The sequence below is a fragment of the Malania oleifera genome, chromosome 2 (genome assembly GCF_029873635.1).
Source record: "Malania oleifera isolate guangnan ecotype guangnan chromosome 2, ASM2987363v1, whole genome shotgun sequence".
In the NCBI taxonomy this organism is placed as follows: Eukaryota; Viridiplantae; Streptophyta; class Magnoliopsida; order Santalales; family Ximeniaceae; genus Malania; species Malania oleifera.
Genome location: NC_080418.1, coordinates 142,054,601 through 142,069,261, shown reverse-complemented (window position 1 = coordinate 142,069,261; position 14,661 = coordinate 142,054,601). Strand labels below are relative to the sequence as shown.

At 38.3% G+C, this 14,661-nt stretch overlaps 2 protein-coding genes across 2 annotated transcripts in view; one reads left to right on the top strand and one right to left on the bottom strand.

Moving 5' to 3' along the window:
• Positions 1–7,393, top strand: part of LOC131149243 (protein TRAUCO) — a 32,062-nt gene extending 24,669 nt beyond the window's left edge. The window contains exon 3 of the mRNA XM_058099518.1: positions 6,963–7,393. The gene's annotated coding sequence lies outside the window, so the exon portion shown is untranslated. The remainder of the gene's footprint in view (positions 1–6,962) is intronic.
• LOC131149242 (ABC transporter G family member 15-like) overlaps positions 1–14,661 on the bottom strand; it is a 45,599-nt gene that overhangs the window by 18,980 nt on the left and 11,958 nt on the right. The gene's annotated exons all lie outside the window — the stretch shown is intronic.

Genomic DNA, 14,661 nt, shown 5'->3' with positions numbered 1-14,661 from the left:
CCACTACCTATTTATCCAGGAACATAAGCTCTTGATTTAATAGATCTTTTCAAGAAAATCGAAGATCAAATACAAATTCATTTTCAAAAAGATTAGCAAATTTGTCATTTGAAAAATCTACCACCAATTCATTTAGGAACACTCTTGAGCCCTTAAATCAATGAACTCTTTTCAAGGAGATTGAGAATCAAATACAAATACATTCATTTTATGATAGATAATCAAATTCGTTGTTTGGAAGATTCACCATTGTCTTTGAGAACATGTTCTTTGAACCCTCAAATTGGTAGACCTTTAGATTGAATAAGAGGAATTATTATTCTTTATTGTAAAGAATATATATATATATATATATATATAAAGAGAGAGAGAGAGAGAGAGAGAGAGAGAGAGAGATTTTACCATTTTCATTTTATTTAGTATACAAATTTCTTTCAAATTACCTTGTCATTAATTTTGAAGGAATGAAATTTGCGGTTACACATTGATCATCTCATAAAATCTAGAAAAAAAAAAATATATGACAATGCATTGGAATCTCTTAGGGGGCATCCTATAGTGTTTACGTCTGGGACTTCTATGTTAAACTTCTTAGTCGAATCTGAAAGGAGTAAGTAGTGGTATGGGATATGAAATGAACTTTTTGTTGAAATATTTTCTAAAATAATCGATTTTATGGGGTTTTCAAAATATTTTGTTTGTGAATTTTCTAAAGCATTCATGAGGAGTATCTAATGCTATGTGGGTTTGTCCCACATTGAAAAGAGTGGAAAATGAAAAGTCATTAATAAATGATAAGGTGGAATAATCTTTTAAAGTTGGTTAAGAGATATTGCTAGTGTGTACTCTAATGCACCCTAAGACGGTGCTTTGCGCATGTGGGCTGTAGGGCGCTAATGGCACATTTAGTTGGTGCACAAGCACTTAGCACGTTTGCATCGTTGTGAGATCTTGACCGTTGATCATGATCGGATGACTTAAATTTAATCTTATATTTTTTATAAGATCAAGTGGTGCGATCTGAACCGTATAAATAATCTGACGGTCAGAATAATTGAATTCTAGAATGTCTCGACCAGGGTGCGACCAGGAGACCATGGAAGTGCGACCTAGTCGACAGTAACATGAAGAAATAATTGATTTTTCAGAATGTGTCGACCAAGGCTTGACCAGGGCGCGACCAGGTTGGCGCCTGGTCGATTTCAGAAATCTGCTTCGCGAATGGCTCAGATTTGAACAGATGCAATCTTTCGGAAAAGAAATAATTTTGCCTAATTCTCAACTCTTCATTTGTAAAACAAACCTCAAAGTTGTACTTTGTCAAGAAATAGTGGATTGATCATCAGCGCCCGAGGACGTAGGTAATTAAATACTGAACCTCGTAAATTTCTTGTCTTGTTCTTTTTATTGTTTTATTATTAGTTTCTGCATTACTTTAATTTCTTATATATTCAATAGCAATAGTTGTAGTATTGGTGTTTGGCACAAGTGGAGTGCCCGACACAACAATTGGTATCAGAGTTAGGTTGAATAGTGTTGATACGGAGGTGTTCCTTTGTTAGGATCCTTGATTCCACGTTTAATGCTTAAGAAAGACCTTATCTGAGCGAGTGCTCAGAGACCATTGCGGCTCAGTCGCTTCCTGGAGGTCGACTTGGTCAAAGTGAAATTTTATAGGATAAAACAAAGTAGACAGAGTTGGTACGTACTATTCATCCTAGGCCTTTTGCTTTGTTGGTTGCTATTGAATATATAGAAGATGGCAGAAACTAGTGCAGCAATAGAAAAAACTCTGTCCACACGAACTCCAACCCCTTCAGCTTCGGCATCATCATCGAAGACGATAGCTAATGCTCGGTTTGAGGTGAAGAAATTTGATGGTACCAATAATTTTAGTATGTGGCAATGTGAGGTAATGAACATCTTGTATCAGTAAGAACTAGATATTGCTTTGGATGATAAACCAGTAGATATGGGTGACAGAGATTGAGAAAAGATCAATCGTCAGACATGTGGTACAATTCGTCTGTGTCTCGTCAAAAATCAGAAATATTTTCTTATGAGGGAGACATCTGAAAAGAAATTGTGGAAGACATTGGAAGATACATTTATGATCAAGAGTATGGAAAATCGGCTGTATTTGAAAAAGAAACTGTTTCGCTTCCAGTATCAACCAGGTATTTCGATTAATGACCACATAAATGCTTTCAATAAAATTTTGGCCGATTTGTTAAATTTGGATGAAAAGGTGAAAGATGAGGATAAAGCCATATTGTTACTGAATTCTCTCCCTGATGAGTATGAACATTTGACCACCACTTTATTATATGGGAAAGATAAAGTTACTTATGATGCCGTTTGTACTGCATTGATTAGTGCTGAATGCAGAAAGAAGGATCAGAGGGTTCATAAGGAAACAACAGAAGCACTAACAATAAGGGGACGTTCTTAGAGTCGTATGCCTGGAAGGAAGAGTAAATCTCATGAGAGGAGTAAATCTCGTGGGAGACCTACTAAAGATGAATGCGCCTTTTGTTGTGAGAGAGGGCATTGGAAGAAAGATTGCCCTAAATTACAACAGAAGAATAAGGGCAAAACACATTCTAATGCCAATATAACCAATGATGATGGAAGTGAGTCAGATTTTTCTCTTGTTGGAACATCTTCGTCACATTATTTTGGTGAGTAGATTCTGGATTCTAGTTGTTCTTATCACATGTGTCCCAATAGGGAATGATTTTCTAATTTTGAAGAATTAGATGGTGGGGTTGTTTTTATGGGAAATGATAATACTTGTAAAACAACTGGAATAAGATCAATACAGTTGAAATGTCAAGATGGAACTATTAAACCTTGACTGATGTTAGGTATGTTCCAAGCCTAAAGAAGAATCTGATTTCATTGGGTGCCTTAGAATCTAAAGGGTTCACTATCACTTTGAAAGATGGAACCTTAAAGATTAAATCAGGTGCGCTGGTGGTGATGAAAGGAATAAGGAAAAATAACTTGTATTATTTACAAGGTAGTACAGTTATTTGCTTAGTAGCTGTTGTTTTTGAGAAAGATGCAGGTTCAGATACAACCGGATTATGGCATATGCGATTAGCACATGCAAGAGAAAAAATTTTGCAGCAATTAGCTAAGCGAGGTTTGTTAAAGGGTGCAAAGGTGTGCAAAATTGAATTTTGTGAGCATTGCATTTTGGGAAAACAAACTAGAGTGAAATTTGGCATAGCAGTCCATCAGACTGAAGGTATTTTAGACTACATCTATACATATGTATGGGGGCCCACAAAAACAGCTTTGTTGGGTGGTATGCATTATTTTGTCACTTTTGTTGATGATTTTTTCAGAAGAGTTTGGGTGTATTCTATGAAGCATAAAAATGAAGTGTGTGATATTTTCTGTAAGTGGAAAAAATTAGTTGAAACTCAAACTGGCAAAAAGATTAAATGATTCAGATCAGATAATGGTGGTGAATACACGAGTGACCCGTTTATGAAGGTATGTCAGGATGAAGGTATTGCTCGACACTTCACAGTTCGAAATACACCACAACAGAATGGGGTGGCAGAGCGCATGAATCGGACTATACTGGAGAAAGTTCGATGTATGTGTTCTGATGCTGGGTTAGACAAAAGGTTTTGGGCTGAGGCTGTTAGATATGTGTGTCATCTCATCAATCGTCTATCATCATCTGCAATAAGGGGGAAAACACCTTATGAGGTATGATTTGGAAAGCCTGCTAGTGATTATGATTCTTTACATGTATTTGGTACTATGACTTATTATCATGTTAAAGAATCTAAGTTGGATCCAAGAGTCAAGAAAGCAATATTCTTGGGGATAAGTGCAGGAGTCAAAGGATATCGTCTTTGGTGTCTAGAGACGAAAAAAATGATTTTAAGTAGAGATGTAACTTTTGATGAACTTGCGATGATAAAGAAAACAATATGCAAGGAGTCACAAGTTGAAGAGAAAACCAGTGGTACTCAACATTAGGTGGAGGTTGAGACAATTTTGTTGAAACCCAGTGAGAAATGAGACTACACAAGGTAGCTCTCCAGTTATGGTGGGGAATAGTGTACAAGAAGAGGAGATTTCAATTCGAGAATCTTCACAGCAATAAGAATCGATTGTTTCTCAAAGGCCAAGACGAGAAATTCGAAAACCTGCTCGGTATACTGATATGGTGGCCTATGCACTTCCAGTTGTGGATGATAATGTTCCTTACACTTTCAAAGAAGCAATAAGGAACCCTGAATCAGAAAAGTGGAAAAAAGCAATGGATGAAGAAATGCAGTCTCTTCATCATAATCAGACTTGGGAACTAGCATAGCTGTCCAAGGGTAAGAAAGCAATTGGTTGTAAATGAGTTTATGTAAAGAAAGAAAGATTTCCAGATGCAAATAATGTTCGCTTCAAAGTTAGATTGGTAGCTAAGGGTTACGCACAGAAGGAAGACATTGATTATAATGAGGTATTTTCTCCAGTTATTAAACATTCTTCCATTCGAATTTTGTTGGCTTTAGTAGCACAATTTGATCTTGAACTAGTTCAACTCGATGTAAAACTGCATTTTTACATGGTGATTTGGAAGAGGAAATCTATATGACTCAGCCAGATGGATTTCAGGTTGCTGGAAAAGAAAATTGGGTACGTAAACTTGGTAAATCGTTGTATGGTTTAAAACAGTCTCCAAGACAGTGGTACAAATGATTTCATCAATTTTTGATGGGTCAGAAGTACATTAAAAATAAACATGATCATTGTGTTTATTTTTGCAGACTACAAAATGGATCTTTTATATATTTACTCTTGAATGTTGATGATATATTGATAGCTTCAAAGAATAGGGAAGAAATCAACAAGTTGAAAAGTCAGTTAAATCAAGAGTTTGAGATGAAAGATCTTGGTGAAGCAAAGAAGATACTTGGCATGGAGATTCGCAGAGACAGAATGAGAGGAAGAGTTAGTTTGTCTCAGAAAAAATATTTGAAGAAGGTAGTATAGAGTTATGGCATATCTGAGCAGTCAAAACCAGTAAGCACTCCTCTTACTCCTCATTTCAAACTTAGTGCGGCTTTATCTCCTAAATCAGATGAAGAACGTAAGTATATGTCACAAGTTCCTTATGCAAGTGCTATTGGTAGTTTGATGTATGCAATGGTTTGTACTAGACCTGATATTTCACAAGTTGTTAGTATAGTGAGCAGGTATATGCATGATCCGGGTAAAAGGACATTGGCAAGCTGTGAAATGGAATTTGAGATATATTATGAATATGATTGATATTGATATAGTATTTAAGAAAAATAATACTATTGATCAAAGTGTTGTTGGATATGTGGATTTGGATTTTGTAGGTGATTTGGATAAACGTCGATCAACTATTGGATATGTTTTTACATTTACTAATGGTTCGGTGAGTTGGAGGTTTACCTTACAGTCTACCATTGCCTTGGTCTATAATAGAAGTAGAGTACATGGCAGCTTCAGAGGCTGTTAAGGAAGCTATTTGGTTGCAGGGTTTACTTGAAAATTGGGAGTTATTTAGAAGCACATTGTTGTGTTCTGTGATAGCCAGAGTGCTATTCATTTGGCAAAGAATCAAGTCTACCATGCACGAACGAAGCACATTGACGTTCGGTTTCATTTTATGCGGGATATTATTGATGGAGGCAAGATACTTGTTCAGAAGAATGCTACAACTGAAAATCCCGTAGATATGTTGACTAAGATTGTGACAACAATCAAGTTCAAACATTGTTTGGACTTGATCAATATCCTGCAAGTCTGAATAATTTTTGAAGGCGCCGATGATGTGGAACTCCAGAAAATGTTGGTGACTGAAAAATTTATTGAATTTATCGTCAAGGTGGAGATTTGTTGTTTTTTTGTCCTACATTGGTAGAATAGTTCCACATTAGTATAAAAGGTTGTTTTGAATTTTTTATATTATTTGTCCCACATTGGAGAGAAGTGTTTTTTGGACTTGAGGTTGAAAGTATATAAAGAGCTCAACTCTTCATTTGTAAAACACACCTCAAAGTTGTACTTTGTCAAAAAGTAGTGGATTGATCATCAGCGCCCGAGGACGTAGGTAATTCTATACCAAACCTCGTAAATTTTTTGTCTTGTTCTTTTTACTGTTTTATTATTAGTTTCTGCATTACTTTAATTTTTTATATATTCAATAGCAATAGTTGTAGTATTGGTGTTTGACACAAGTGGGGTGCCCGGCACAACATGTATAACGCAATTGATATCAGATCATATTCTGGAAATGTATTTGTTGACTCAATACACACCAATCTAGTGGGGACAAATAATGTTTTAAGGAAAACTACATTGTAACCTGCCTTGAAGTGTTTTCAGTACTGCAACATTTTTCTCTACTTGTTATTTCTATACCTTTTTGATTCTTGTAATGGGAGGTACCTCCTTTAGGAGTACCCAACTAAGGTATCCATTGAAAATAAACTCTTTGAGAGGTCTAGGTGATTGTTATTTATTTATTTTTTTTCCCATATTTGGTGTTGTTGCAGATTGTAAGAAAATTCTCATTCGAGTTTTCCGAATCAATTTTCGTTTCAAATAAAATATTAAATTTGAGCCAGAATTACAATTTCAATTTCCAATAGAACTCGTCGTATTCAAGCCATTATCACATTTTCAAGTAGACTCTAATATGCGGATGTGAACTAGAAAAGACATGTAAATCTTGTACCCCATTTAACAAAATATGATTTCGTAAAATATTTTCAAATCCTCTTTTAACTTTTTTTTTGGTGCTTGCAAAATAGTACACTAGGTTTGTAGAGAGAATTTTTAGATTATTTTGAAAACAAATTTGGTATGTATATATGTATATATATGTGCATGTATGTGTACCTAGATTGTATATAAGTATGCAGATGTAACTTGAAATAAATATATAGACATGTCTGATTCCGATGCAGGATGTGAACCAAGCCATCAAGAGACAATCAGCCTCTGAACGAATCAAAGGCTGGCTGTGAACCAGTGGCGTAGACCAATCAGCAGGCCAGTGCCTGAACCAACAGCCTACATCTATTGTGACCGTGGACTGATCAACAATTTTGGGACCGACCAACCAACAACCCTCATAAACCATGACCTGACCAATCAATGACCTAGGTGTGGATCAATTGACAGCCCGGGCATGGATCAATTGACAGCCCGGGCATACAACCCAATGAATCATGATCATGAATCTATTGTTTGAGTACGAACCAACCAATGGCTCGGGGTGTGAACCAACCACCCTCAATTATTTTATTTCAATTAAGTTGTGTTTGGAAGTATAGATTTTAAATCTTATATTTGAATTTGGATAAATTTTAATATAATTTTATATTTTATTGTTTGAGTATGAACCAACCAATGGCTCGGGGTGTGAACCAACCAACCACTCCATCAATTGTTTCATTTCAAGTTAAGTTATGTTGTGTTTGGGAGTATAGATTTCAGACCTTATATTTGAATTGAGATAAATTTTAATATAATTTTATATTACATTTTACCAAAATGTAATACAACTCTTAATTTATGACCACCTTGAACATAGGCTAAGAGATTTTAAGTTAGAATTTCTAGTTTAAAATATCTCATGTCACATCGTCAATTATTTGATTTTTAGGGGTTTCATTTTAATTTTGCCACGCAAACTAGGTATCACAAAATCTCGTCCCTTAATGATTACCTTACAACACATTACCACATCAAATGACACATATTACCATACCGCCACAATTTATATTCATCAATGTGGCAAACAATAGATGAAACCCTTACCAATGAATCCACACAAATAACATAACATTACATAACCAAAGTGAAGCAAAAACACTAAATTCACACTAACATTTAGCATTACCATTTATATTAATATTTCTTCAATCACTTAATATATGTACATAAATACACATGCATCTAGGTATACCTATAAAAAAAATATATACTTGGATATACTATCTCTGTGGTTAATCTACATGGTTAACATGCATTGGTACCATTAATACAATGATATATATTTTATATAATTATATGTGTTTCCTATGCGCGCACACCCACACAACCCCCATATATATGTAATTACGTATATGTACGTATTGCAATCGGAGTTTGTCCAAACTACCTAGGTGCACCCACCCCATGGGTTTGTCGATGTGCCACCAACTTAATAATATATCAGTACATATTTTTTTGAGTATACATGGAAATCCAGATAATGCATAAATGCAATAAATCTCGGCTCAATAATTAATCATAATTATTTTAAAATCAATCACTCAAAGATCATTTGTCTCGCTGCCCTTGATTAAAACTCTGTTTGAATCAATTAATTCCTAAAGAAATATTCCCACAACAATATTTCCATAATAAATATCATCAATTTTAAAGATGGTCTAAACACAACCCTACACAAAACCCCCTAATCTAAAAAAAAAGGGGAGCATTTCAAGAAAAATATACCTAGTATTGTAATATTTAATTCTAATATCACAGTTGTTCTCTTGATTATTTATTTTGGACAACTTAACTCACAAAGGAAATAGGAAAATAAAATAAGTAGGTTGTATATGTATATATATATATATATATAGATTATCAAAATTTACTTGCCACATTTCCTCTTTCTTTATATATATAAATATATATTTTCCCTTAACCAAGCAAATTCTCCATTCAATATACATATGTCCATACAATCTACTATATTATAATGATACTAGATTATTGATAACTTCTTAACACAATAATTCTTCAAGAATTCCAAGTGAACAGGCCCTCTTCTGTTTATTTTTCTTTTTTCAATTTTTTTTTCAACTTTAGGCAATTACATATTAACCTTGCCTATATATTATATTTACAAATTTCTCATTGTCATTATTTTTTAACCTTTGTCTCCTAACAACTAACCAATTATATTTTGTTCTCAAATTTATTTTCACATATTCCTATTTAAAGTTTTTGTCAAACAAGTTCACCTAGTGAATCCACAAAGCATCATATTTTTATGAAATTATTAAAGTTAAATATTTATCCCCAACTTATTTGAGCCAAGAATAAGAAGCCTACAGGTTTGCTTGTGTAAGAAACCGAACCATGATATAGGGGTTAATTATGTAAAAGAGGGGTAAAAAATGAAATTTGCACAGAATTCGTCGACGAGGCCATAATTCGTCGACGAAGGCTGAAAGCTTCTCGTCGACGAAATTTAGAAGCTCGTCGACGAGTGAATGTCGATAGGTTCAGGAAAATGTGAAATATCTGGCTCGTCGACGAGCCTGCCGATTCGTCGACGAGGCTAGTGAAGAATTCGTCGACGAGGACCCTAATTCATCGATGAATCCCCTTGGGTCAAAGGCCTATAAAAGGATATTTTGGGTTGCTTTGGGGCTAAGTTTCCCCAAACACTCTCTCTCTCTCTCTCCCTACACTCTCTCTCTCTAGTTTTCTTTGCCGATCATTGCTTGGTTCGTAAATCCAAAGTTACTGCGAGGATCAGTGAAGGATTCTCTATGTTTCTAGCGGATCGGAATCTCGTTTCGAGCGATTTCGGGTTTCGGGCTAAAATCGAGGTAAGGCTTGGTTTTCATTTCTGATTCAGTATATGTGTAGTAGTACGGATTGTAAGCTTGTACTGTATGGTGGTTTGTAGGTTTTGGAGTCTCGGTTTGTAGTTTTGGGACCGTAAAGTTCGTAGTTGAAATTCGGGTTAAGGTAAGGGGATTCTGTTTATATTAGTTCATTTTTGAAATCGAGATCGGTAAGCTTGTAGGCTACGATCGTATGTATGTTTTGGCAACATATTTGGGGAAATCTATTGGGTAAAAATGCGGGATTTTCGGGTTACAGTTTTCGAGAAAATTGGGGTTTTCGGGTATCATCTCTACTTGGTTTGGAAAACTGTTAATTACGTTGAAACTGTATTATTGAGGCGACCGTAATCCATATTTGCATAAACTGTATACTTGAATTTGTAAACGATATGATTTACCGTAAATCAAATAAGTGTGGTATGTATGGTTGTATGTATTTGTTCCAGGTATTTGTAAAACAGCTATATGGCGGCTAATTACCGTACGCTGAAATGTATAGGAACGTGAGTTCCAGAATGATTCCAGGGATTTGTAAAACAGCCATGTATCGGTTAACTACCATGGACGAGAGTGGCCGGCTCTATATTCGGGGTGTGAAATATCACCAGTATGTTCCGGCTGGTCACCGAAGGGTGTGTTCTACACCGTATGTAGCAATGTAATCACTATTGGGCCTGAGTTGTCGCATTGTAGTTGCGTATGTAGCAATGTAATCGATGTGAGACTAAGTGACCTTGTGTAGTTGCGTATGTAGCAATGTAATCACTATTGGGCCTGAGTTGTCGCATTGTAGTTGCGTATGTAGCAATGTAATCGATGTGAGACTAGGTGACCTTGTGTAGTTGCGTATGGAGCAATGTAATCACTATTAGGCCTCGGTCGTCACAGCGTAGTTGTGTATGTAGCAATGTAATCGCTGTGAGACGAGGTGACCTTGTGTAGTTGCGAACTAGTGTGATGACACTGACCATATGTTTTGGGTATCGTATGTACTGGAATGGTTTTTGTGAAAATACTGGAACTGTATGGAACTGTATGAAACTGTATGTAAATGTTTCGAACTGTATCGTATTTTATAGTGTTATAAAGTATGTAAAATAACACTGGTATGCCACACATTAATATAACCTGCTTTCTTCCTTACTGAGAGGTGTCTCACCCCGAATGTACGTACAATGTTTTTTAGGTCCTTTTGGTAGCCGTATTTAGCATCCTAGCATCTGGAAGCTGGGGTGTCATTAGCTACTGCTAGTACCAGTTAGGTACGAGTTTTGGTATCCAGGTTGTTGGGATGGTTCTGTAGACACCTGGAGTATGTTTGATATTATGAGAATGTATATCCTAGTTTGTATAGACTCTGGTATGATATTGTTCATGTATAAAAAGACCGTATTCCGCTACGTATTTTGGATGAGTATGGATGTTTAGGTGTATGTATATGAAACATCCGTTCGCCCCACGGGGTCGGACCCTCTTTTGTATTGTATCATGTATGATTTAAATTGATACAGAGACAGGTTAGGTTACTAAATTCACCCCTGGGACCCACCTGCGGGTTCGGGGCGTGACAGCTTGGTATCAAAGCTAACCAGGTTGTTAGGTCTTGTAGATTTGGTTAGGAGTATTGATGTGTACATACTAGAGTATAGGATGTCGGAAATGGGTAGTATTGGTTGAGGGTTGTTTTGTTGCTAGATCCGGATTTATCGGTGGTATTTTGTGTTTTTCCTAGGATGACGATTCTAGTAAAGGCAGGGCAGACCATTGACGACTTTTATGTCAGTGTGACGGGACAGGCTTAGACCTGTGAGAGTAATAGTTGACATGATTAGGTCTATGATTGTGTTAACTTCGTACGATATAGGAATTCTAACCGATTCCTATTTTGTTTTTAGAATGGAATCCAAGGATAATAACTTGGAAAGTGGCTCCGAGGAGACGACAAGCGATGAGTCTCCTTCTGTGTCTCATGGTTCGGCGAGACAGGTGATCCGAGAGATTGGGCGGAGTGTTAGGAGACGCGAGAGCTCTCCTACTGATGCGGGGTGTACCATCGAGAGGTTCACACGCATGAACCCTCCGACATTTACGAGAGGACCCGATCCGATAGTGGCGGAGGACTGGGTCGAGAAGACCGAGAGGATTTTGGAAGTCCTCCACTGCACTGAGAAGTAGAAGGTCTTGTATGCCACCTTCCAGCTGACTGGGGAGGTAGGGCGATGGTGGACGACGGTGAGTCTGCTTGAGAGGCAGAGAGCTGGTCCATCTGGTATGACGTGGGGCCGCTTCAAGGAGGTATTTTTCGAGAGATACTTTCCGGTCTCCAATCGGGATACGAAGGCTGATGAGTTTTCAGGCCTGACGCAGGGAACTTTGACGGTGCAGAGGTATGCTTCCAGATATATCGAGTTATCTCAATTTGCACCGTACTTTGTTCCGAATGAGCACGAGAAGGCTCGGACGTTCGAGAGGGGTCTGAGGAAAGACATCCGCCGTCTTGTGGGGATGCTGCAGATCCGTGAGTTCTCTGTCATGGTGGAGTTGAGACTGACCTTCGGGGAGATGAGATAGTGCAAGTTCAGGGGAAAATGCCAGTATCTTTTGGTCCTCAGAGTGGTCCTTAGCAGAGTAAGTGGAAGAAGAAGAAGAATTACAGCTTTGGTTATCGGCAGAACACCGAGCGGCCGAGTTTTCAGGGGGATCCATCCTCCGCACCGTGCGCCAAGTGCCGTAAATGGCACGATGGCGAATGTCAGCCGTTCTGGGGTGTCTGTTACAACTGTGGCAAGTCGGGCCACATGGCGAAGAACTGTCAGGAAGAGAGGAGGATTATACCTGCACAGAGTCAGAACCGTGGGAGTAATCAGATGCCTTGGGAGAAACACCAAGCAACCACGACTCCGGCGAGAGTGTGTTCACTTACTCCAGCAGATGCGGAACACGCTGGGAACGTGGTGACAGGTACCATGTTATTGCTTTCGAATAGAGTTGTTGTTTTATTTAATTCGGGGGCACCTCATTCATTCATATCTGTTAGTCTTGTGAAGTTGTGTGAGGCGGAAACCTGTGTGATGAATGAAATGTTGTCTGTGACTACGCCGACTGGGAGTGTAACGATTTGTAGTAAGATGTTAGGAAACTGACCAGTTGTGATTCAAGAGAGACTGCTATCGGCAAATCTTGTAGTGTACGACATGTCGGGTTTTGACGTTATACTGGGAATGGATTGGTTGTTCTCTAGCTATGCGGTTATTGATTGTCGTAAAAAGGTAGTAGTGTTTAGACCTCCTGGGAAGTAGGAATATGAATTCGTGGGATCGTGTGTGCGTTCGACGCCACAGATTCTGTCGACACTACAGGCAAGGAGGCTACTCTTGGACGGATGTCAGGGGTACCTAACTTGTATGAATTAACTGCCACGGGATGAGTTAAGACTCGAGGACATTCCGGTAGTTAGTGAGTTCCTGGATGTGTTTCCAGATGATTTAGCCGGTTTACCTCCAGATCGTGAAGTGGAGTTTGCGATAGAGTTGCTGCCTGGTAAGATACCGATCTCTAAAGCTCCGTACCGGATGGTTCCAGTAGAACTTCGGGAGTTAAAGGAGCAGTTGCAGGAACTACTAGACTAGGGCTTTATTCGACCGAGTATTTCACCCTGGGGAGCTCCAGTATTATTTGTGAAGAAGAAGGACGGGACGATGTGTATGTGTATTGACTACCGTGAGATCAACAAAGTGACGGTGAAGAACCGCTATCTTTTACCTCGTATAGATGATCTTTTTGACTAGTTGCAGGGCACGCATTTCTTTTCGAAAATCGATTTACGGTTAGGGTATCATCAGGTGAGGGTTAGATCTGAGAATGTAGCAAATACCACTTTCCGAACCAGATATGGCCACTATGAGTTTTTGGTCATGCCTTTTGGGTTGACAAATGCTCCAGCGGTGTTCATGGATCTAATGAATAGGGTTTTCCATGAGTACCTAGATCGATTCATGGTGGTATTCATTGATGATATTCTGGTATATTCGAGGAGTACGAAAGAGCATGTGGAACATTTGAAGTTAGTGTTACAGATTCTGCGGGAGAAGAAGCTGTATGCTAAGTTGAAGAAGTGTGAATTCTGGTTGAATCAGGTCGTGTTCTTAGGCCATGTGGTGTCTTAGGGCGGTATCTCTGTTGATCCTAGTAAGATCGAAGCTGTGGTCGACTAGGCTAGATCGAAGAGTGTATAGGAGGTTCGGAGTTTTCTGGGACTGGCGGGTTACTATCGTCGGTTCGTAAAGGGTTTCTAGAAATTGTCTGGACCTCTGACACGATTGACTAAGAAGGGGGTGAAATTTGACTGGACTAGCGATTGTGAGCAGTGTTTTCAGGAATTGAAGCACCGGCTAGTTACTGCCCCAGTGTTGACCATTCCTTCGGGGGATGGGGGTTTTGTGCTTTATAGTGACGCGTCTCTGAAAGGTTTGGGATGTGTGCTTATGCAACAGGGTAAGGTGGTAGCTTATGCTTCTCGGCAACTTAAGGAGCATGAGAAGAATTACCCTACGCATGATTTGGAATTGGCTGCTGTAGTTTATGCCCTAAAGATCTGGCGACACTACCTGTACGGTGTTCAGTGTGAGATTTTTACTGATCACAAAAGCCTTAGGTACTTTTTCACACAGAAGGAGCTGAATATGAGGTAAAGGCGGTGACTAGAGTTGATCAAGGACTACGATTGCATGATTAGTTACCATCCGGGAAAGGCTAACGTGGTAGCTGATGCGTTGAGTCGGAAGTTAGAACATGTAGCGGTAACTGTAGTTGTAGCTCAGCATCATGTCAGACGGGATCTGGAAAGCCTTGGCGTGGAGTTGGTGTCTGGTGATCATCAGGCATTCATTGCTAGCTTGATAATCCAACCGACCTTGTATGAGCGTATTAAAGCCCCGCAGGCTAATGATGCAAAGTTAGCTGATATTGTGGAGAAAGTACAGTAGGGTTTGGCTGTGGATTTTAACATCTTTGACAGAGGTGTGTTGATGTT